This window comes from Scyliorhinus canicula, chromosome 6 (assembly GCF_902713615.1).
Source record: "Scyliorhinus canicula chromosome 6, sScyCan1.1, whole genome shotgun sequence".
Lineage (NCBI taxonomy): Eukaryota > Metazoa > Chordata > Chondrichthyes > Carcharhiniformes > Scyliorhinidae > Scyliorhinus > Scyliorhinus canicula.
In genome coordinates, this window is record NC_052151.1 from 31,302,623 (window position 1) to 31,325,773 (window position 23,151).

Sequence of the window (23,151 nt, forward strand, 5' to 3'; positions counted from 1 at the left end):
GGATCGCAACTTGTGGCTTGTGGTGTTCCTCAGGGTTCAGGGTTGGGATCGCAACTATTCACAATATACATTAAAGATCTGGACGAAGGAACTGAGGAAATTGTTGCTAAGTTTGCAGATGATACAAAGAAATGTAGAGGGACAGTTAGTGTTGAGGAAGCAGGGAAGCTGCAGAAGGACTTGGACAGGCTAGGAGAGTGGGCAAATAAGTGGCAAATGGAATACAATTTGGAAAAAATGTGAGGTTATGCACTTTGGTAGGAAGAATAGAGGTATAGACTATTTTCTAAATGGGAAAAGGCTTCGGAAATCAGAAGCGTAAACGGACTTGGGTGTCCTATTTCAGATTAACATGCAGATTCAGTTGGCAGTTAGGAATGCAAATGCAATGTTAACATTCATGTGGAGAGGGCTAGAATACAAGAGCAGGGATGTACTGCTGAGGCTGTATACGGCTCTGGTCAGACCCCATTTGGAATGATGTGAGCAGTTTTGGGCCCCGTATCTAAGGAAGGATGTGCTGGTCTTAGAGAGGGTCCAGAGGAGGTTCACAAGAATGATCCCTGGAATGAAGGACTTGTCATATGAGGAGCGGTTGAGGACTCTGGCTCTGTACTCATGGAGTTTAGAAGGATGAGGGGGGATCTTATTGAAACTTATAGAATACTGAGTGGCCTGGATAGAGTGGACGTGAAGGGGATGCTTCCACTTGTAGGAGAGACTAGAACCCGAGGACACAGCGTCAGACTGAAGGGACGATCCTTTAAAACAGACATGAGGTGGAATTTCTTGAGCCAGAAGGTGGTGAATCTGAGGAACTGATTGCCCCAGAAAGCTGTGGAGGCCAAGTCATGGAGTGTCCTTAAGACAGAGATGGATAGGTTCTTGATTAATAAGGGGATCAGGGGTTGTGGGGAGAAGGTAGGAGAATGGGGATCAGATACATATCAGCCATATTTGAATGACGGAATAGACCCATTGGGCCGAATGACCTGGTTCTGCTTGTATATCTTCTGGTCTTAATGTCACGTCTGAAAGAAGGCAGGTTCCAACAATACAACACTCCCTCGGTTATACATTGAAATGAAATGAAATGAAAATCGCTTATTGTCACGAGTAGGCTTCAAATGAAGTTACTGTGAAAAGCCCCTAGTCGCCACATTCCGGCGCCTGTTCGGGGAGGCTGTTACGGGAATCGAACCGTGCTGCTGGCCTGCTTGGTCTGCTTTCAAAGCCAGCAATTTAGCGTTGTGCTAAACAGAAGAGGTCACCTGCCCTCTCAGATGGAGTTAAAGATTCCCATGAAACTATTCGAAAAGGCATCCTGACCAACATTTATCTCTCCGGTAATATCAATTGCCCGCAGGCTAGGAAAGAGCTCTTTTCTCATTTTCCTTGCTGGGGCGTTGCACAAATTGCAGTTGTGTCTTTATGCTGCCGTGCTGTGCACAACTTGGCTGCTGTGTTTCCTCACACCGTAACAATGACCACAACTTCAAAGCACTTCATTGGCTGTGGAGCACTGTGACATGTAATGAGGTCACGAAGAGGAAAGGCTATATAACTGTGGGTCCTTCCTTTATTGTTTTGCACTATTGAGGACGGAAAGGTGACATCATTGGTGAAATATCTCAGCGTGGGACAAGTCAGGTTCGGCACAAAACTGACGTTTCCTTTCCGGCCCCTGCTGAATCCTCTGCTAAAATGATGGGAAAGAGGAAAATTTTGTAACTTTCTGAGGTATACTGCCAGAACAAAAAAATTATATTGCAATCAATAATGGGTCGGCGAGCTTTTGTAAAGTGACATCCACTGACAGACTGGAAGCTTGTAGCAGGATTGCACCCAACTCTTTAAAGCATGCACCATCCTATTTATCTCCAACCTAACTAACTGCATGGAGAAGCTTATTATCACCCAAGACACTTAACTGCGTCAACAGTCTGAACAGTCTGAATGTAATATCTGACATTTTATCAAACATTTATGTTTATATGACACCGAAAAGAAAAGCAGAACTACTGCTGCATGCAAATGCTCATTATTTTTTTAAGCTTATTTTTCTGCTTGTGTGGGTGGCTGAAAGAGGAGAAAAGGTTATCTGCTACCTACAGAATATTGTGTCAGACTTAAAACTGTCTGACCCACATCATTTAAATTTTAGTGAGCAACTTTGTAGAAATTGTTCTTATCTTTTAAAGCAAAACTGGTTTTGAAGTTTACGAGTCACGAGGTTGGTTTATGCTTCCAATAGAATAATTTCACACTGTCCCCAAGCTGTGGTAATATTCTTATAGTGTGTATTGTCAACCTCTGTGCAGTGTGTTACTTGTGGACTGTGCAGAAAATCCATCAATGGTTGTGTGGGTATTCCAAGGAGTAAACGCTATTGAGATTAAAAATAAAAGTTAATTTTTTACTGAGAATCTTTTACTGTGGTCTAAATTAAACATCAATTAACCGTTATTTTTTCACAGCACATCCTATACTGTTATTTGCCATGTCAAGCTTCTAATTAATTTTACATTAGCGACATCAGTGTCAACACAGACAAAGGCTTGTATTCACATTATATCAGACGATAAGGAACTGATAAAATGACGATTACATGGAGGTGTCGACCTGCTCATTTTAAATGTGTTAATTTGCCGGGTCGTGTGTCAGAAACAGCAACAATGCTAATAGGACTCACTGTTATTCACTTGCAAATATTTTTATTTACAAAAAAATTTCCAATTAAGGGGCAATTTAGCGTGGCCAATCCACCTACCCTGCACATCTTTGGCTTGTGGGGGTGAGATCCAAGCAGACACGGGGAGAATGTGCAAACTCCACATGGACAGTCACCCAGGGCCAGGATTGAACCCGGTCCTCGGCGCCGTAAAGCAGTAGTGCTAACCACTGTAATGAAATGAAAATCGCTTATTGTCACGAGTAGGCTTCAAATGACGTTACTGTGAAAAGCCCCTAGTCACCACTTTTTGGCGCCTGTTCTCTGCTTTAAAAGCCAGCTATTTAGCCCTGTGCTAAACCAGCCCCTGTGCCACTGCGCTGCCCTATTCACTTGAAAATATGACATCAATGTCAAAGCCCTCAAAGAAGCTGTTCAGCACAGAAATCATAAAGTTGCTGTCCTAGTTACCCCACCAGTCCAGAAGCTGCAAAATGTTGGTACCTTTTATATTCTTTCATGGGATATGGATGATATTGGCAATGCCAGCATTTGTTGTCAATTGTTAGGAAAACAATGTTTAAAAACAATAAATTTAGAGTACCCAATTGATTTTATTTCCAGTTAAGGGGCAATTTAGCGTGGCCAATCCACCTACTTGGCACATCTTTGGGTTGTGGGGGCGAAAACCACGCTGATACGGGGAGAATGTGCAAACTCCACACAGACAGTGACCCGGGGCCAGGACCAAACCCGGATCTTCAGCGCTGTGAGGCAGCAGTGCTAATCACTGCACCACCGTTTTAAGGGATTTATATTGTATTGGTAAACATTAGAAATAAGGGGCGGGATTCTCTGTTCCGAGTTCACCCCTCTCCCGCAGCCAGTGGGAACGGAGAATTCCGCTGGCGTGAACGAATGGAAAATCCCGCCCAAGGTAGCACAGTGGTTAGCACTGTTGCTTCACTGCACCAGGGACCTAGGTTCGATTCCCAGCTTGGATCACTGTCTGTGTGGAGTCTGCATGTTCTCCCAGTGTCTGCATGGGGGTTCCTCCGGGTGCTCCGGTTTCCTCCCACAGTCAAAAGATGTGCGGGTTAGATGGCTTGGTCACGCTAAATTGCCCCGTAGTGTCCAAACGTTAGGTGGGGTTGCTGGGTTATGGGGATGGGGTGTGGGTAGGGTGCTCTTTCAGGGGCCGGTGTAGACTCGATTGGCTAAATGGCCTCCTTCTGCACTGTAAATTCTATGATTCTAAGTGTGTTTAATTTAATGTTTCTGTGGAAGGAAGGGTACAATCTATAATTAAAATCATGCTGGACAAAGGTGTTTTCATTTTTTGGGTTTCGCTCAGTGCCAACTGTGTTTCGATTATGCTTAGAAAGGGATATGGCGTGAAGAGTAAATTAATTGGAATTGGTTGCTTCGCAACTAGGGGCTTTGTAAGGTAGAAAAGTTTTAAGTATTCATTTAGCTGAATTTGATTGCAGTTGAAGAAAGTGAATATCTCTGAACTCTGCTAAAAGAAAGAATTGGACAGGATGGGAGCTGCAAAGAGGCAAGCTTCCCAAAGAACTGTTCAGATAACCTGGGAATTGGGACAGAACGACTGTCTTAAGACAACTGAAGTTAAGAGAATAGAGACCAAGGTATTGTTCAGAAGAATTCAAGGAAGAGTAAAAAAAGTGTTCTGAGTTTTAAAAAAACAAACTTAGGGCACCCGATTATTTATTTTTCCCAATTAAGGGGCAATTTGGCATGGCCAATCCACCTTTCCTGTACATCTTCTGGGTTGTGGGAGTGAGACGCATGCAAATATGGGAAAGCGTTCTGAGTTAAAGGGGCAATTGAAGTACCATTACTTAGGGCGGGATTTTCTGCACAACCCGCTGCATGGTTTTCGGTGGTAGAAGCAGCCCCAGAGGGATCTTCTAGTCCCGCCTTTGTCAGTGGGATTTCCCGTGGAATGCACTCCTCGGCGCTGGGAAACCTGGGTGGGGATGCGCCATTGGTGAGGCTGGAGGATCCCGCCGGTGTGAACAGCTGGTAAATTCCAGCCTTAAAGTGGTAAAGCAAAGTTCAGAGATAAATCAAAAGTTTGATGCCATTTGAATAGAGTCTGGGAATTGAGAGTTAAAGCAATTGCAAACAGTCTGGGTGGCATGTGACACAGTGGATAGCACTGGGACTCGAATCCCGGCCCTGGGTCACTGTCCGTGTGGAGTTTGCACATTCTCCCCATGTCTGCGTGGGTTTCACCCCCACAACCCAAAGATGTGCAGGTTAGGTGGATTGGCCATGCTAAATTGCCCCTTAATTGGAAAAAAAATAATTGGGTACTCTACATTTAAAAACAAAATTGTGAACAGTCCGTATAGTAGTCAAGCCAAACCTAAAGGGGGTGGTGTAAAACTGGATACTGAATTGACTGTTAAAAGTAAGCAGAAGATTTAAAATAATTCTTTGGAAAACCTGGAATGGATTTCGTAATGGAAACCATTGATGGGAAAGCATTATTGTGAAAGAGAATTTGCAAATGTGGTTTTTTTTGGAATGGAGTTTGGAAACTCTCTTGAGACAATCATCTGGGGGGTATTCTGAGGAGAAAATCACAGACATTCACCTGAAGTTCAGAGTTAAGCCATCTTGTGTGTTTAAAGGGAAGTTATGTTATGTGACTGTTTTTTTTTATAAAATAATTTTTATTGAAGAAATTTTTCAAAATACAAACATTTTAACCCCCCCTACATTTACATTTAAATTATAACAAAACAAGTCAAACCCCCCTACTTAACAAAAAAAGAAAAAAGGTCCCCCCCCCCCCCTACTCGCGCGTCCCCCCCACCCCCCCCCCCCCCCCCCCCCCCCCCCCCCCGCCGGCGAACCGACAGTCAGACCAACTTATCATTTCTAGCAGCGTCCTCGGGCAGGCCTTGCCCGTGCCACCACCGCTACCGTACTTCCTTCGTCTTTGTCCCCCCCCCCCCCCCCCCCCCTCCCCCCCCTCCCTCCCGCCCTCCCCTCCCCTCCCGGGTTGCTGCTGTCACGGCCTCAGTTTCTATCTCTGATCCAAGAGGTCTAGGAAGGGTTGCCATCGCCTGAAAAACCCCTGCACCGACCCTCTCAGGGCGAATTTGATCCTTTCCAATTGGATGAAGTTTGCCATGTCGTTTAACCAGGTGTTAACACTCGGAGGCCTTTCGTCCCTCCACTGAATCAAGATCCTCCTCCGAGCCACCAAGGACGCAAAGGCTAATATTCCAGCCTCCCTCGCCTCCTGTACCCCCGGTTCCACCCCAACCCCGAAGATCGCAAGTCCCCATCCTGGCTTGACCCTGGACCCCACCACTCTCGACACCGTCCCTGCCACCCCCTTCCAGAACTCCTCCAGTGCCGGACATGCCCAAAACATATGTGCATGATTCGCAGGGCTTCCCGAACATCTAATACACCTGTCTTCACCCCCGAAAAACCGACTCATCCTTGTCCCCGTCATGTGGGCTCTATGCAGTACCTTAAATTGAATGAGACTTAGTCTCGCACATGACGACGACGAGTTGACCCTCTCCAGGGCGTCTGCCCATGTCCCGTCCTCTATCTGTTCCCCCAGCTCTAACTCCCACTTATCTTTCAGCTCCACTACTGGTACCTCCTCCACCTCCTGCATAATCTTATAGATGTCCGAGATCTTCCCCTCCCCGACCCAGACCCCTGATAGCACCCTATCACTCACCCCCCTGTCGGGGAGCGCGGGGAACCCCGCTACCTGTCGTCTGGCAAATGCCTTCACTTGGAGGTACCTGAACGTGTTCCCCGGGGGGAGCCCAAATTTCTCCTCCAGCTCTCCCAGGCTCGCAAACCTCCCCTCTATAAACAAGTCCCTCAGTTGTCTAATACCCACCCTTTGCCAGCTCTGGAATCCCTCTCCTGTGTTTCCCGGCGCAAATCTGTGGTTCCCTCTTAGTGGTGCCCCTATCAGACCTCCCACTTCCCCCCTGTGTCGCCTAAGTTATGTGACTGTTGTACCTTAAGATATGCTTAGTAATCCGTCTAGCCCACTAACCTAAACTGACAGTGCATCTTGGTGGTGGAAGTAGTGAAAGATTAAGGGCGCGATTCTCCGCTCCCCACGCGGCGTGGGAGAATCGCGGGAGGGCCCCCCGACAAAATTCACGCCCCTCTCGATTCTCCCTCCACCCCCCGCTCGGAAGAATCGCCGCTCGCCGCTTTTCACGGCGAATCTCCGACCCAGATGGGCCGAGCGGCCTGCCGTTCGCGGCCGTTTCACGATGGCAGCAAACACACCTGGTCGCTGCCATCGTGAAACGGGAGTGAGAAGCCCGTTTTGGGGCATGTAGGGGGCCTGGTGGGGAATGAGCACCACGACTGTGCTCGGGAGGGGACAGGCCCGCGATCGGTGCCCACCGATCGTCGGGCCGGCATCCAAATCGGACGCACTATTTCCCCTCCGCCGCCCCGCAAGATCAAGCTGCCACGTCTTGCGGGGCGGCTGAGGGGAAAGATGGCCACCGCGCATGCGCGGGTTCGTGTCGTCAGCGTCATGACGTCAGCCGCACATGCGCGGGTTGGAGCTGGCCAACCTGCGCATGCGCGGCTGATGTCATTAGGCGCACCTGCCGCGTCATTCTCGGCGCGACGCCCCCGCGGCCAAGATTTACGGAGCGCCGCTCCTAGCCCTGCCGGGAGGGGAGAATAGGAGGCGAGGAGCGGCCTCCGAGGCCGTCGTGAAACTCGGCCGAGTTCACGACGCCCCTCCCGATTTTTCCCGGGAGCGGAGAATTCCGCCCTAAGTTGGTGGATGCGGTACTGACGAAGAGGAGTGCACTAGCTTGGATGGTATTTACTTATTTTTTTAAAATTTAGAGTACCCAATTCATTTTTTCCAATTTCGGGGCAATTTATCGAGGCCAATCCACCTACCCTGTACATCTTTGGGTTGTGGGGGTGACACCCACGCAAACACGGGGATAATGTGCAAACTGCACACGGACAGTGACCCAGAGCCGGGATACTTCTTGAGTGTTGGAGCTGCACTCATCCAGGCAAGTGGCGAGTAATCCATCACACTTGATGGTGGACAGCCTTTGGTTGCCTTACTTGCCTCAGAATTTCCAGTCTTTGACCTGCCCCTGCTGCCGCAGTATTTGTACGACTAGTCCAGCTCAGTTTCTGGTCAATGCTAACCCCAAGATGTTGAGAGATTCAGCAATAGTAATGCCATTAAATCTCAAGGGGTCATGGTTAGATTATCTCTTAGAGGTGGTCATTTCTCGGCACATTTGTGGCATGAATGTTACTTTCCACTTAATCAGCGCAAGCCTAAATGTGGTCCAGGTCTTGCTGCCTATGGGCATGCACTACTTCAGTATCTCAGGTGTCAAAAATGGTGCTAAACATTTGAACATTGCCACCTCTCACCTTATGATGGAGGGGAAGATCATTGATTAAAACAAATTTTTTTTTTTATGAGTACCAATTATTTTTTTCCAATTAAGGGACAATTTGGCGTGGCCAATCCACCGACCTTGCACATCTTTGGGTTGTGGGGGTGAAACCCACGCAGACACGGGGGAGAACGTGAAAACTCCACACGGACAGTGACTCTGGGCCGGGATCGAACTTGGGGCCTTGGCGCCGTGAGGCTGCAGGGCTGACCCCTTCAAGCCAAAGGGGAAGATCATTGATGAAGGAGCTGAAGATGGTTCGGTCTAGAATTCCTGAAGCACTCCTGCAATGATGTTCTGTGACTGGGATTTGTCATTGAAATGCATTACTTTGCTGAATCTAGCCTCTGAAACATGCCACAAATGTTAGGAATTGTCCGTTCCAGTTTGAATTTCCTTTTCAATGGCCAAGTCAGGAATTTCTGACTCAAGGTTTTTAAAAAATAATTTAGAGTACCCAATTCATTTTTTCCAATTAAGGGGCAATTTAGCGTGTCCAATTCACCTATCCTGCACATCTTTGGGTTGTGGGGGTGAAACCCACGCAAACACAGGGAGAATGTGCAAACTCCACACGGACAATGACTCAGAGCCGGGATCGAACCTGGGACCTCAGCGCTGTGAGGCTGTAGTGCTAACCCACTGAGCCACCGTGCTGCACTTTCTGACTCAAGGTTAAAGAGAGTAATTGAGATGGGAAGATCGGAAAATCATAGCCTCCCCAAAATGCAACGGACTTTATGATTTTTTCATTATTTGAAGACCAGCAGTTTTGTCCATTTTTGGCTGTCAATCAAAATCACTAAAAGCAGGTGATCAGATCATTTAACTCAATGTGTGATGAAATTTGGCAGCTGTATTTCCCACATTGCATCATTGGCTGTGAAGTACTTTTGAACATCTTGAGGTGGCGAAAGGCGATATATAAATTCCAACTTCTTTCTTTACTGACCAAGTATCTGATCGTGACTCTGTAACTAACATCTCTGCATCCTCTCTACTAACAGGAATTCATCCAATTCTCTTGTCAACTTCATTCCATCACCCTATTGTAATAGATCTAGAGATCTATTACTTTATTGTTAAAAAGAAAGTTCCTTAAATTTTAACACTAAGGTAATCTTAAATTTTTGTTGGAAACCCTGACATTCAGCTCAATTTCAACGTAGTCGAATACTAATCTTCTCTACTTGGTAACGAACAGCAGATATGAAATGAGGTGTCGGTAACAGTCCTGGAATTAGCTTTACTCTTTCTTTGTTCAGAATTGTTGTCCACTAAGAGTGGGTGGGGGATGGGGTGTGCATATGTGAGTGCATGTGTCTGTTGGATGCTGAAATATGTGGGGGAAAACAGAATCAAACTTCACCATGAGGCACTTATCGTTAAGCTGGCCATCAAAACCAACATACAAATAGTGGGGGATGAGGTTTGAGAGGTGGCTAGTGCCCCTGGAAACGTACGTCAACATAAGTCAACATCTATAAAGAAGGAGGAATAGTCGTAGTGTCTACTGGCGAGAAAACAAAATAAAACGCAAGGTCACCAGCTAAGGAGTACGGTCAGGAGGATTGAAGGGATAGTTGCTGCTGCTACTGGGCCTCTCCCTCTCTCTCACACACTCACACCACCATCTCCTGTTTGGACGAGTACAAGAAGCTGCCAATAACAGGGACAGGTTGCCAGCCCCAAGCAAGAGTTTTTTTTTTTTTTTTTTTAAATTTAGATTAGCCAATTATTTTTTCCAATTAAGGGGCAATTTAGCATGGCCAATCCACCTACCCTGCACATTTTTGGGTTGTGGGGGCGAAACCCACGCAGACACGGGGAGAATGTGCAAACTCCACACGGACAGTGACCCAGAGCCGGGATTCGAACCTGGGACCTCAGCGCCGTGAGGCGGTTGTGCTAACCACTAGGCCACCGTGCTGCCCTTCCCCAAGCAAGAGTTGAGAGTAACCAAAGCGAAAGACTGCAACAACTGGGAGAAACATAAACAGTTTATCTAATCTTCTCTCGCTTATAAAGAAAATCTCTATACAAGTGGGTGGTATGGTCTCACCAAAGCTCTGTGCAATTATAGCAATGATGTGGAGATGCCGGCGTTGGACTGGGGTGAGCACAGTAAGATGTCTTACAACACCAGGTTAAAGTCCAACATGTTTGTTTCAAACACTAGCTTTCGGAGCACTGCTCCTTCCTCAGGTGAATCAATTATACCAAGACATTTTTTCCTTGGTTTCCAAACCCTTTGCAATAAAAGCCAACATACAATTTTGCCTTTCAACTTACCTACATGCCAGATTTCTGTGTTCCCTGTACCAGTACGCCCAATTTTCTCTCAGCGTCAACATTTAGGAGTTTCTAGCCTCGCAAAAAGATATGCTGCTTTTCTACACCAAAGCGAATAATCTCACCCTTCCCGGGGGCGGCATGGTGGCACGGTAGTTAGCAGTGCTGCCTCACAGCACCAGGGACCTGGGTGACTGCGTGGTGTTTGCACTTTCTCCCCATGTCTGTGTGGGTTTCCTCCGGGTGCTCCCACAGTCAAAAGATGTGCAGGTTAGGTGGATTGGCCATGCTAAATTGCCCCTCAGTGTCCGAAGGTTAGAACATAGAACATAGAACAGTACAGCACAGAACAGGCCCTTCGGCCCTCGATGTTGTGCCGAGCCATGATCACCCTACTTAAACCCACGTAACCCGTATACCCGTAACCCAACAATCCCCCCATTAACCTTACACTACGGGCAATTTAGCATAGCCAATCCACCTAACCCGCACATCTTTGGACTGTGGGAGGAAACCGGAGCACCCGGAGGAAACCCACGCACACACGGGGAGGACGTGCAGACTCCACACAGACAGTGACCCAGCCGGGAATCGAACCTGGGACCCTGGAGCTGTGAAGCATTGATGCTAACCACCATGCTACCGTGAGGCCCCGTTAGGTGGGGGTTCATGGATAGGGTGGGGATTGGGTCAGGTGCTCTTTGAAATGGTCGGTGCAGACTCAATGGGCCAAATGACCTCCTTCTGCACTATAGGGATTCTATGAAATGTCTGCGCATTCACAGTTAACCAACATTTCTTCTTCCACCACGTCCCCACTCCGTTGATGATTCTCTCTCACACGCACACACATGTGCAGAAGAACTCTCTTGTTACAAGAACTCATAATAATAACCTTTTATTGTCACAAGCATGAAGTTACTGTGAAAAGCCCCTAGTCGCCACATTCCAGCGCCTGTTCGGATAAGCTGGTACGGGAATTGAACCGTCATTCTTTTTAGTTCACTTAAATTGCCTTTGGCTGCAGATTTGGCGGCGCAACGGGCGATCGCGCGTCCAAAGGCTTTCGAGCGGGTAAACAAAATCACGAAAGAAATCGCGAACTGCGGGACTTCACTGCAACCCTGTTGCTTGTGGAAACTGAACGCAGGTAGGTCTGAGCGCGTCTGGTCATACTGACCTCTGCACACAGAAAATGCTTTAAGCTAGTGTATTAGAACATACAATGCTAAGGCAGCCAAGGACTCAAGTTAGGGATCAATTCATCAGCTCAGAAAAACAGACGCATTACCAACAGTAATGTGGCCATGGCGAAACCCCTTTCCTCACTTGATGCACGTTCACTCACATACAGTTTTATCAGGGCGCTACTGAATACTGCGAACCCTGACAGATTATCCCTTCCTTAACCCACAGTGCTGGGAGAACTGTGCCTTCTTTCTTTCAATGGCTTTCAGATTATTCAGAGAGAGCTTTTCTTGAACCACACAATCTAATTGAGAGAGAAAGTGACAGAGTTCGATGACATTTTGTAACAATTCTACAATTATATTAGAGACATGCAGATAAATAACAGAGGGAACTGCTCAGACTGGAATACCTTCATTCATGCTGAGGGGTTGGAATTACTCTGTGAAAAATGTCGAGAAACACTTAACACATTTGTGTGAAATTCCTTTGTCTGTTATGTTAATGAAGGCATTCACCCACTGTTAAAATCAGAAAGTAATTTCAAGAAAATACCTTGTTTACAGGCTGAAGTGGCACATTTAAGGCTTAGAATTTAAACAAAGGTCTTTGCATTATGACTGAAGAGGGGCGAAATGCACCAGAATTTACTTTTATTGTTGCAGATTAGGGAATGAAAGAATGAAGCAGATAAACTGACTAGTGTTAAATGAAGTGACCATATCTGCTTCAGGAATAAATAGTCCAATTTTCTCCTCCAAGTTGTTTGGCTCCCTCCCATTTAAATTAGGGTGCAGATAAGTATGGGAGCGTCTGAGAGCATCGATGGGCCTTTCAGATGTAGAGGGAATCACAGCGGATCCAGGTCAGATGTAAGGATCTTGGATAATATTTGTTAATTTATTTTTTACTTTGAGACTCCACAAAGTAACATTCGATGGTATAATGGAGACAGATGCCGTAGACTGCTGCTTTTTTGTAGTTGATAGTTCCTGTTAGCTTGGGAAAAACAGGCAACATTGGATCTATGGTTCCCAAAGCTTTCCCCCAATGGGGATTTCCACACCCCATGTCTGCATCTGATTGCAGACTGAATGGATGGATTTTCCCATTTGTTTTGGCAGAGTGGCACAGCGAGCGTTAAAAACGGCATCAAAGCCGCCAGCCCCAACAGCATCTTTCTCCGTCGTATTGTCAAGAGAAATAGTTGATTAAGGTTGAGGAGGCGGGTCACACAATGTAACGCTGATGGGGAGGTCTCTGATTGAGTCCCCGCGCCAGCAACGTAATCTTTTGAAGATCGGGGCACAGAAAGCCCCCTGCCAATCCCACCCAACAATAACAGAAGTGGAAAATTCACCCCCGCCTCACTGATAGAGATTGATCATCATGATTAGCCAATAACTCCAGTGCTGTGGCAGCGTGCGGTGACCTGGATGATGAAAGTTAATTTAGATGGACCTTGCTCTTTCCTTGTCTCGCGATCCATATGGTATCCTGCCCAACATATCAGTATTATAAATCATGAATTCCAATTGTACCGCTGCATTTCATCCCAACCTTACAGATAAACCACTAAAGGGAGAGCAGAAATGGCAACATTTTTTGTATTTATCTGTTTGGCCCATGGTATCCTGATGCCAGCAACCTCATAGAAAAGTGAGGGCAGCACGGTGGCGCAATGGGTTAGCCTTGCTTCACGGCGCCGAGGTCCCAGGTTCGATCCCGGCTCTGGGTCACTGTCCGTGCGGAGTTTGCACATTCTCCCTGTGTTTGTGTGGGTTTCAACCCCACAACCCAAAGATGTGCAGGCTAGGTGGATTGGCCATGCTAACTTGCCCCTTAATTGGAAAATAAATGAATTGGGTACTCTAAATTTTTTTTTTTTTAAGTGCCTCATGGTTGTATGGGGGTTGTACAAAATAAATAAAGGAGAGGGACACTCCCTCTTCCCATGCAGAACGGCATCTTCAAGAAGATGGAAGGAAAGATACAGGCCACAAAATACCATGTCTGTCATCAGATGTCGTGAATTCTCAAACTTAACTGTTGATAAATTTGCCTGAATTTTCCTTTCAAATGGGTTAAGTCTTTTTGATTACAGATTTTCTGGAGTACACTGTACCTTATTATTCCTTTTCAGGGGGCAGCACGGTGGCGCAGTGGATTAGCACTGCAGCCTCACGGCACCGAGGTCCCAGGTTCGATCCCGGCTCTGGGTCACTGTCCGTGTGGAGTTTGCACATTCTCCCCGTGTTTGTGTGGGTTTCGCCCCCACAACCCAAAAAATGTGCAGGTTAGGTGGATTGGCCACGCTAAATTGCCCCTTAATTGGAAAAAAATTAATTGGGTACGCTAAATTTAAAAAAAAATTATTTCTTTTCAGACATTACTCGTGAAAACATGATCATTAGTGACCTGTACGTCCTTTCACAAAAAGAAAACCGATCTGCGCTGTTCTCTTTGCCCTTCCCCTCCTCTCCTAGGGCCTCCATCACAAGTTACCTTCTGTCCGAGTATCTGGGCAATGTAGGTGCCACAATTAGTCTAAATAATCTGGGTTTGGATGGCCCATCAGTTACACTTCCCACATCTGTTGTACCTGGTGACCCCTGCTAGAACAGCAAATGTGGGCATTGTGACACAACTGTTCTGGACTCCACTCTGGGGATTGTACTAGGCACAACTAAAGGAACTAGATTGGGTTTGACTCTGGGAATTAATTGGGTTTGACTGTGGAGTCTGACTTGGTTTTGACTGTAGGGATTGGATTGGGTTTGACTGTAAGGATTGGATTGGATTGACTGTAGGGTTTGGATTGGGTTTGACTGTAGGGTTTGGATTGGGTTTGACTGTAGGGTTTGGATTGGGTTTGACTGTAAGGTTTGGATTGGGTTTGACTGTAGGGTTTGGATTGGGTTTGACTGTAAGGATTGGATTGGGTTTGACTGTAGGGTTTGGATTGGGTTTGACTGTAGGTTTTGGATTGGGTTTGACTGTAAGGTTTGGATTGGGTTTGACTGTAAGGTTTGGATTGGGTGTGACTGTAGGGTTTGGATTGGGTTTGGCTGTAAGGAATGGATTGGGTTTGACTGTAAGGATTGGATTGGGTTTGACTGTAAGGATTGGATTGGATTGACTGTAGGGTTTGGATTGGGTTTGACTGTAAGGATTGGATTGGATTGACTGTAGGGTTTGGATTGGGTTTGACTGTAGGGTTTGGATTGGGTTTGACTGTAGGGTTTGGATTGGGTTTGACTGTAAGGTTTGGATTGGGTTTGACTGTAAGGTTTGGATTGGGTGTGACTGTAGGGTTTGGATTGGGTTTGGCTGTAAGGAATGGATTGGGTTTGACTGTAAGGATTGGATTGGGTTTGACTGTAGGTTTTGGATTGGGTTTAACTGTAGGGTTTGGATTGGATTGACTGTAGGGTTTGGATTGGGTTTGACAGTAGGGTTTGGATTGGGTTTGGCTGTAAGGAATGGATTGGGTTTGACAGTAAGGATTGGATTGGGTTTGACTGTAAGGATTGGATTGGGTTTGACTGTAGGTTTTGGATTGGATTGACTGTATGGATTGGATTATGTTTTACCGTGGAGACTGGGTAGGGTATGACTGTGAGGGACTGCAGGGGGGGGGGGGGGTGTGGCAGGGTTGTACAATGGTTAGCACTGTTGCGTCACTGCGCTGGGGACCCAAGTTAAATTCTGGTCTTGGGTGACTGTCTGTATGGAGTTTGCACATTTTTTGTGTGTCTGTGTGGGCTTCCTCCGGGTGCTCCGGTTTCCTCCCACAGTCCAAAGGTGTGCAGGTTAGGTGGCTTGGACATGTTAAATTGTCCCTTAGTGTTCAAAATGTTAGGTGGGGTTACTGGGATAGGTTGGGAGCATGGGCCTGGGTAGGGTGCTCTTTCAGAGCACTGAAGCAGACTCGATGGGCCGAAATACCTCCTCCTGCCCTGTGGTGATTCTATGTTTCGATTACATTTGGCTGTAGGGATTTGATTGGGCTTGCCTGTAGGGATTAGACTGGGCTTGCCTGTAGGGATTGGACTGGGTTTGACTGTAGGGATTGGATTGGGTTTGATTGCCAGGATTGGATTTAGTTTGACTGTATTTATTTGATTGGGTTTGACTGTAGGGATTAGATTGGGTTTGACTGTAGTTATTGGATTGGGTTGCCTGCAAGGATTGGATTGGGGTTGATTGTTGGGATTGTATTGTATTTGACTCTCTAATGATTGGATTGGGTTTGACTGTCGGGATTGGACAAGCCAAGTGGATAATGGAGATCCTGTAGATATAGTAAAACTGGACTTCCGGAAGGCATTTGATAAGGTGCCACACAGAAGGTTCTTATGCAAGGTTAGATCACATGGGGTGAGTGTGAGGTCATCCATTTTGGTGGGAAAAATGGAAAGGCAACTTATCTAAATGGGGCGAGACATTGGGGTGCAGGAGGATCTGGGTGTTCTCGTGCATGAGTCACAGAAAACTAGCATGCGGGTACAGCAGATAATAAAGGAAATGAGTGCAATATTGGTATTTATAGCTAAAGGAGTAGAGTATAAAGGTAAGGAAGTGTTATTGCAACAGTACAAGGCATTGGTGACATGGCACATAGAGTATTGTGTCCAGTTTTGGTCCCCTTATTTGAGGAAAGATATAGTGGCAATGGAGGCAGTTCAGAGGAGGTTCACTAGATTAATTCCAGAAATGAGGGGTTTGAGTTGTGACGGGATATTGAGCAGTCCAGTCTATGCTCTTGAGTTTAGAAGAATGAGGGGAGATCAAATTGTGGTATATAAGAAGATAAAAGATACGGATAAGGGGCAGCACGGTGGTCGCAATGGTTAGCATTGCTGCCTCACAGCAACGAGGGCCCCAGGTTCAATCGCGGCTCTGGGTTACTGTCCGTGTGGAGTTTACATGTTCTCCCCGTGTTTGCGTGGGTTTCGCCCCCACGACCCAAAGATGTGCAGGCTAGGTGGATTGGCCACGTGAAATTGCCCCTTAATTGGAAAAAATGAATTGGGTACTCTAAATTTTTTTTTTTTAAAGATACGGATCAAGTAGACGTGGAGCAGATGCTTCCTCTTGTGGGGCATTCTATAACGAGAGGTCATAGTCTCAGGATAAGAGGTAGCAAATTTAAAACAGAGATGAGGAGAAACGTCTTTTCCCAAACAGTCGTGAATCTGTGGAATTCACTACCCAGAGTCCGATGGATACAGGAACAGTGAGTAAATTTAAGGAGTACTTAGTTAGATTTTTAATTAGTAATGGGTTGAAGGGTTCTGGAGAATGGGCAGGACGTTGGCATTGAGGCCAGGATGAGATCAGCCATGTACGGTGGAGCAGACTCGAGAGGCTAAATTTACTACTCCTGATCGTAGGTACATTCTAAGGAAGAACTATTCTGTCTAATTCCACTTTTTGCTCTTGGTCTGTAGCCCTGTCAGCACCTCAAACACAAATCTGGTGTTTTGATTAATATGGGGTTTTCCTGATTTAATAAGGGGGGGTCAGGGGTTGTGAGGAGAAGTCAGGAGAATGCGGATGAGAACATATCAACCATGCTCTAATGGCAGAGCAGATACAATGGATCGTATAGCCTAATTCTGTTCCTAATCTTATGGTTTTATGGATTGGGTTTGACTGTAGGGATTGGATTTAGTTTGACTGTAGTGACTGGATTTGGTTTGCATGTTGGGACCGGCTTGGGGTTGACTGTAGGATCAGGATAGGATTTGACTGCAGGAACAGGATTGGGGTTGACTGCAGAAACAGGATTGGGGTTGACTGCAGGAGCTGGATTGGGGTTGACTGCAGAAACAGGATTGGGGTTGACTGCAGAAACAGGATTGGGGTTGACTGCAGGAACAGGATTGGGGTTGACTGCAGGAACAGGATTGGGGTTGACTGCAGGAACAGGATTGGGTTTGACTGCAGAAACAGGATTGGGGTTGACTGCAGAAACAGGATTGGGGTTGACTGCAGAAACAAGATTGGGGTTGACTGCAGAAACAGGATTGGGGTTGACTGCAGAAACAAGATTGGGGTTGACTGCAGGAACAGGATTGGGTTTGACTGCAGAAACAGGATTGGGGTTGACTGTAGGAACAGGATTGGGATTGACTGCAGGAACTGGATTGGATTTAACTGCAGGAACAGGATTGGATTTGACTCCAGGAATAGATTGGGTTTGACTGCAGGAACTGGATTGGGGTTGACTGCAGGAACTGGATTGGATTTAACTGCAGGAACTGGATTGGGGTTGACTCCAGGAATGGATTGGGGTTGACTCCAGGAATGGATTGGGGTTGACTGCAGGAACAGGATTGGGGTTGACTGCAGGAACAGGATTGGGGTTGACTGCAGGAACAGGATTGGGGTTGACTGCAGGAACAGGATTGGGTTTGACTGCAGGAACAGGATTGGGGTTGACTGCAGGAACAGGATTGGGGTTGTCTGCAGGAACTGGATTGGGTTTGACTGCAGCAACAGGATTGGGGTTGACTGCAGGAACAGGATTGCGTTTGACTGCAGGAACAGGATTGGGGTTGACTGCAGGAACTGGATTGGGGTTGACTGCAGGAACTGGATTGGGTTTGACTGCAGGAACTGGATTGGGGTTGACTGCAGGAATGGATTGTGTTTGACTGCAGGAACTGGATTGGGGTTGACTGCAGGAATGGATTGTGTTTGACTGCAGGAACTGGATTGGGTTTGACTGCAGGAACAGGATTGGGGTTGACTGCAGGAACTGGATTGGGTTTGACTGCAGGAACAGGATTGGGGTTGACTGCAGGAACTGGATTGGGTTTGACTGCAGGAACTGGATTGGGTTTGACTGCAGGAACTGGATTGGGGTTATCTGCAGGAACAGGATTGGGGTTGACTTCAGGAACAGGATTGGGTTTGACTGCAGGAACTGGATTGGGGTTGTCTGAAGGAACTGGATTGGGGTTGTCGGCAGGAACTGGATTGGGGTTGACTGCAGGAACAGGATTAGGTTTGACTGCAGGTACAGGATTGGGGTTGACTGCAGGAACTGGATTGGATTTGACTGCAGGAACTGGATTGGGTTTGACTCCAGGATTGGATTGAGTTTGACTGCAGGAACTGGATTGGGGTTGACTGCAGGAATGGAATGGATTTGACTGCAGGTACAGGATTGGGGTTGACTGCAGGAACTGGATTGGGGTTGACTGCAGGAACAGGATTGGGGTTGACTGCAGGAACAGGATTGGGTTTGACTGCAGAAACAGGATTGGGGTTGACTGCAGGAACAGGATTGGGTTTGACTCCAGGATTGGATTGGATTTGACTACAGGAACAGGATTGGATTTGACTGCAGGAATGGAATGGATTTGTCTGCAGGAACAGGATTAGTGTTGACTGCAGGAACTGGATTGGGGTTGACTGAAGGAACAGGATTGGGGTTGACTGCAGGAACAGGATTGGGGTTGACTGTAGGAACAGGATTGGGGTTGACTGCAGGAACAGGATTGGGATTGACTGCAGGAACAGGATTGGGTTTCACTGCAGGAACAGAATTGGATTTGACTGCAGGAACAGGATTGGATTTGACTGCAGGAACAGGATTGGGATTGACTGCAGGAACAGGATTGGGTTTGACTCCAGGAACAGGATTGAGTTTGACTGCAGGAACAGGATTGGGGTTGACTGCAGAAACAGGATTGGGGTTGACTGCAGGAACAGGATTGGGGTTGACTGCAGGAACTGGATTGGGGTTGACTGCAAGAACAGGATTGGGGTTGACTGCAGGAACAGGATTGGGGTTGACTGCAGGAACTGGATTGGGGTTGACTGCAGGAACAGGATTGGGGTTGACTGCAGGAATAGAATGGATTTGACTGCAGGAACAGGATTGGGATTGACTGCAGGAACAGGATTGGGGTTGACTGCAGGAACAGGATTGGGGTTGACTGCAGGAATGGATTGGGGTTGACTGCAGGAACAGGATTGGGGTTGATTGCAGGAACAGGATTGGGGTTGACTGTAGGAACAGGATTGGGTTTGACTGCAGGAACAGGATTGGGGTTGACTGCAGGAATGGAATGGATTTGACTGCAGGAACAGGGTTGGGGTTGACTGCAGGAACTGGATTGGGGTTGACTGCAGGAACTGGATTGGGTTTGACTGCAGAAACAGGATTGGGGTTGACTGCAGGAACAGGATTGGGTTTGACTCCAGGATTGGATTGGATTTGACTGCAGGAATGGAATGGATTTGTCTGCAGGAATAGGATTGGTGTTGACTGCAGGAACTGGATTGGGGTTGACTGCAGGAATGGATTGGGGTTGACTGCAGGAACAGGATTGGGGTTGACTGTAGGAACAGGATTGGGGTTGACTGCAGGAACAGGATTGGGGTGGACTGCAGGAACTGGATTGGGGTTGTCTGCAGGAACTGGATTGGGTTTGACTGCAGGAACAGGATTGGGGTTGACTGCAGGAACAGAATTGGGGTGGACTGCAGGAACAGGATTGGGGTTGACTGCAGGAACTGGATTGGGGTTGACTGCAGGAACAGGATTGGGTTTGACTGCAGGAACTGGATTGGGGTTGTCTGCAGGAACAGGATTGGGGTTGACTGCAGGAACAGGATTGGATTTGACTGCAGGAACAGGATTGGGGTTGACTGCAGGAACAGGATTGGGGTTGACTGCAGGAACAGGATTGGGGTAGACTGCAGGAACAGGATTGGGGTTGACTGCAGGAACAGGATTGGATTTGACTGCAGGATCAGGTTTGGGGTTGACTGCAGGAACAGGATTGGGGTTGACTGCAGGAACAGGATTGGGGTTGACTGCAGGAACAGGATTGGGGTTGACTGCAGGAACAGGATTGGGGTTGACTGCAGGAACAGGATTGGGGTTGACTGCAGGAACAGGATTGGGTTTGACTGCAGGAACAGGATTGGGGTTGACTGCAGGAACAGGATTGGGGTTGTCTGCAGGAACTGGATTGGGTTTGACTGCAGCAACAGGATTGGGGTTGACTGCAGGAACTGGATTGGGTTTGACTGCAGGAACAGGATTGGGGTTGACTGCAGGAACTGGATTGGGTTTGACTGCAGGAACAGGATTGCGTTTGACTGCAGGAACTGGATTGGGTTTGACTGCAGGAACTGGATTGGGTTTGACTGCAGCAACAGGATTGGGGTTGACTGCAGGAACAGGATTGCGTTTGACTGCAGGAACTGGATTGGGGTTGACTGCAGGAATGGATTGTGTTTGACTGCAGGAACTGGATTGGGGTTGACTGCAGTAACAGGATTGGGGTTGACTGCAGGAATGGATTGTGTTTGACTGCAGGAACTGGATTGGGTTTGACTGCAGGAACTGGATTGGGGTTGACTGCAGGAACTGGATTGGGTTTGACTGCAGGAACTGGATTGGGGTTATCTGCAGGAACAGGATTGGGGTTGACTTCAGGAACAGGATTGGGTTTGACTGCAGGAACTGGATTGGGGTTGTCTGAAGGAACTGGATTGGGGTTGTCTGCAGGAACTGGATTGGGGTTGACTGCAGGAACAGGATTGGGTTTGACTGCAGGAACTGGATTGGGGTTGTCTGCAGGAACTGGATTGGGGTTGTCTGCAGGAATGGATTGGGGTTGACTGCAGGAATAGGATTGGGGTTGACTGCAGGTACAGGATTGGGGTTGACCGCAGGAACTGGATTGGATTTGACTGCAGGAACTGGATTGGGTTTGACTCCAGGATTGGATTGAGTTTGACTGCAGGAACTGGATTGGGGTTGACTGCAGGAATGGAATGGATTTGACTGCAGGTACAGGATTGGGGTTGACTGCAGGAACTGGATTGGGGTTGACTGCAGGAACAGGATTGGGGTTGACTGCAGGAACAGGATTGGGTTTGACTGCAGAAACAGGATTGGGGTTGACTGCAGGAACAGGATTGGGTTTGACTCCAGGGTTAGGATTGGATTTGACTGCAGGAACAGGATTGGATTTGACTGCAGGAATGGAATGGATTTGTCTGCAGGAACAGGATTGGGGTTGACTGCAGGAACAGGATTGGGATTGACTGGAGGAATGGATTGTGTTTGACTGCAGGAACAGGATTGGGGTTGACTGCAGGAATGGAATGGATTTGACTGCAGGAACAGGATTGGGATTGACTGCAGGAACAGGATTGGGGTTGACTGCAGGAACAGGATTGGATTTGACTGCAGGAACAGGATTGGGGTTGACTGCAGGAACAGGATTGGGGTTGACTGCAGGAACAGGATTGGGGTTGACTGCAGGAACAGGATTGGGATTGACTGCAGGAACAGGATTGGAGTTGACTGTAGGAACAGGATTGGGGTTGACTGCAGGACTAGGATTGGGTTTGACTGCAGGAACAGGATTGGGGTTGACTGCAGGAACAGGATTGGGGTTGACTGCAGGAACAGGATTGGGGTTGACTGCAGGAACTGGATTGGGGTTGACTGCAGGAACAGGATTGGGGTTGACTGCAGGAACAGGATTGGGGTTGACTGCAGGAACAGGATTAGGGTTGACTGCAGGAACAGGATTGGGTTTGACTGCAGGAACTGGATTGGGTTTGACTGCAGGAACAGGATTGGGGTTGACTGCAGGAACAGGATTGGGGTTGACTGCAGGACTAGGATTGGGTTTGACTGCAGGAACTGGATTGGGTTTGACTGCAGGAACTGGATTGGGTTTGACTCCAGGAATGGATTGGGTTTGACTGTAAGAACTGGATTGCGGTTGACTGTAGGATCTGGATTGGTGTTTTTTTTAAATAAATTTGGAGTACCCAATTCATTTTTTCCAATTAAAGGACAATTTAGCGTGGCCAATCCACCTAACCTGCACATCTTTGGGTTGTGGGGGGAAACCCACGCAATCACGGGGAGAATGTGCAAACTCCACAGGGACACTGACCCAGAGCCGGGATCGAACCTTGGACCTCGGCGCTGTGAGGCCACAGGGCTAACCCACTGCGCCACCGTGCTGCCCTTGGAACTGGATTGGCGTTGACTGTAGGAACTGGATTGGGGTTGACTGTAGGAACTGGATTGGGTTTGACTGTAGGAACAGGATTGGGTTTGACTGTAGGAACTGGATTGGTGTTGACTGTAAGAACTGGATTGGGGTTGACTGTAAGAACTGGATTGGGGTTGGCTGTAGGAACTGGATTGGTGTTGACTGTAAGAACTGGATTGGGGTTGACTGTAAGACCTGGATTGGGGTTGACTATAAGAACTGGATTGGTGTTGACTGTAGGAACTGGATTGGTTTGACTGTAAGTACTGGATTGGGTTTGACTGAAGGAACTGGATTGGTGTTGACTGTAGGAATTGGCTTGGTGTTGACTGTAGGAACTGGATTGGTGTTGACTGTAGTAACTGGATTGGTGTTGACTGTAGGAACTGGATTGGTGTTGACTGTAGTAACTGGATTGGTGTTGACTGTAAGAACAGGATTGGGTTTGACTGTAAGACCTGGATTGGGGTTGACTGTAAGAACTGGATTG

General features: G+C 47.4%; 1 protein-coding gene across 3 annotated transcripts in view; it reads right to left on the reverse strand.

Annotated features, from left to right (window-relative positions):
- acoxl (acyl-CoA oxidase-like) overlaps positions 1–23,151 on the reverse strand; it is a 531,095-nt gene that overhangs the window by 65,281 nt on the left and 442,663 nt on the right. The gene's annotated exons all lie outside the window — the stretch shown is intronic.